We start from the raw sequence: 2,636 nt of genomic DNA on the forward strand, positions 1-2,636 counted from the left end.
TTTTCGCTTGTATTTTGAAGTAGTTTTTTTTGTATACAAATGAATACAATGAATTTTGAATACAACTGAGCATCCCTATTTTTTGCATTTATGTTGTTTGAATTCAACCAAATTTAAATACAATAAAAAGTTGGTATGAACGAATACAGCCAAATTGAATACATCCGAATTGAATACAGCCGAATTGGAATACAGCCGAATTCAAATACACGTTACTGTAGCTACAAAATGTAATTAGCAAAAGTGTAGCTATGCAACAAAAAAAAAAATCTCAAAGTGAAGTCATTTATGTACGTTGCCCATAAAATAATGGCCTTTCATAAATCATCAAGAATCAAATTAAACAAGCTTCACGTAACTATAAATCAAGATACTGGCTCTTCACATTCTACTCACTCAATCACTCTCAACTTTCAATAACGTAACAATGGTTTCCAAAATACATTCTCTGTCCTTCTTTCTTTCTTTGCTCCTCTAATTTTGCCTCTCCTCAGCCAAAATACCTTTGAGACCTCGAGCTTTTCTTCTTCCAGTAACCAAAGATGCATCCACTAAACAATATGTCACTGTCATTAGCCAAAGAAAACCCTTTGTGCCAGTCAAACTTACTGTCGATCTTGGTCAACAATTTTTATGGGTTGATTGTAAAAAGGGCTACGCTAGCTCATCTTATAAACCTATCCCTTGTGGTTCAGTCACTTGTAATTAAACATTCATCTGGTGTCTGTGTTGAATCTTGTTTAGTTCCTCAACCAGTGTGCGATAATATGACTTGTTCACATATTTCTTATAACCCCTTTATTCGAACTAGCGCTGATGGTGAACTTGCTAAGGATATTGTTTCACTTTGATCCACTGATGGCTCAAATCCTGGTAATTTTTATCAGCAAATGGAGTAGTTTTTTACTGTGCTTCTAATTCTCTTCTTGAAGGACTAGCAAAGGGTGTTAAAGGGATTATCGGACTTAGAAATTGTTATGTAGGATTTCCTACTCAATTAATTGGCTAACGCTTTTCGTGTACCTCAAAAATTCGCCATTTGTTTGAGTTCTTCCACAACTTCTCGTGGGGTTATCTTCTTTGGTGATAGTCCTTATGTTTTTCTTCCTGGATTGGATGTTTCGAAAAGACTTATTTACACCCCACTTCTTAAAAACCCCGTTAGTACATCAGGTGCGTATTTCAGTGGTGAGCCTTCAACGGACTATTTTATTGGAGTGACATCTATCAAAATAAATGGCAATGTTGTACCAATAAATACCACATTGTTAACCATCACTAAAGATGGCAAAGGCGGGACCAAAATCAGTATTGTTGACCCTTGCATGAAATTGGAGACTTCCATTTACATTGCTCTTACCAAGGCATTTGTCAAATCGCTTACTAAGGTTCCAAGGGTGAAACCTGTCGCTCCTTTTAAAATGTGTTATAAAAGAACGAGTTTGAGTAGTACTCGTGTTGGTCCTGGTGTTCCACCAATTGAACTGGTGTTGGGAAGCAAAAATGCTACTACTTCTTGGATTATTTGGGGTGCGAATTCTATGGTGGCTGTAAATAATGAGGTGCTCTGTCTTGGATTTGTGGATGGAGGAGTTGAATTTGAACCAAAAACTTCTATAGTCATCGGAGCACATCAAATCGAGGACAATCTCTTGCAATTTGACATTACTAACAAAAGGTTGGGCTTTAGTTCTTCTCTCTTGTTTGGTCGGACAACATGTGCCAACTTCAATTTTACATCCAAAGCCTGATGCAGGTCTTCCCCAAATAAGTGGTTCTTTTGAATATTAGATTCTGATGAATATGAAGATGTTGCGGCAATGGAGATTGAGGGAGCTTCGGTTGAGAAATTACAAGGAGATGCACGTGATTATCTAAACACTAAGAAGCAACAACAAAAGGGAGCTAACATGGGAGATATTCCAGTAGGTCAAGCATTGGCTAGGGTGTCCGAAAACCTCACTGAAAGCTCATGGGTTGGAAGGAAGCTGCTCCAGATTTGCATCCTAATCCGAAAAGGAATGAGGGTAGTTCATGCGGTAATAATAAATCTGAAGCAGTCCATTCTCTTAATAGCAATGAAAATCAGGAGGTTTTGGTTGGAAAGGTGCAAGAGGTAGTGCAAACGGCCAAAATGAGTTGCCTAGTTTGGGTGATACGAGTGTCACAGTTGGGAATTCAACGGTTTCTGAGCAGGCTATGGATTTGAACAATGCTAGAGATGATGATGGAAATGAAGGCTGGATAGTGGTCTCACGCAAACATTTTGTTAGTCCTCAAATTGTCAAAGAACTTAATGTGGCAAAGGAACAAGGCATTACAACAAAGGACATTGTGTGTCCTAACACTTTTGAGGCTCTTTCAGGTAGAGAGGAGCACCAATCTACTTCAAGATGTTCTAAACATCATATTGCACATCCGGAATAGGCAAACATGCTAATGCAGTAACAAGTTGCAAGTTTGGTTTGTCCCGTCCCCATCTTGAAGCCGTTGATGGTCGCTTTGGACACTTTGGCATTTCAGATCCCTACTCAGTCTATGGAGATATTTGGTGAGCAACATGATGACTCTGGGCAGCAAGTAATGCCCACAGGGAATGACCAAGATGTGGATAAGATTGTGGCTTTCACTCCAGA

At 38.8% G+C, this 2,636-nt stretch overlaps 1 pseudogene; it reads left to right on the plus strand.

Annotated features, from left to right (window-relative positions):
• Positions 1 to 427: 427 nt before the first annotated feature.
• LOC132599841 (probable aspartic proteinase GIP2) lies at positions 428 to 1,751 on the plus strand (annotated as a pseudogene).
• Positions 1,752 to 2,636: the final 885 nt, after the last annotated feature.

The sequence above is a fragment of the Lycium barbarum genome, chromosome 6 (assembly GCF_019175385.1).
Source record: "Lycium barbarum isolate Lr01 chromosome 6, ASM1917538v2, whole genome shotgun sequence".
NCBI classification, from domain to species: domain Eukaryota; kingdom Viridiplantae; phylum Streptophyta; class Magnoliopsida; order Solanales; family Solanaceae; genus Lycium; species Lycium barbarum.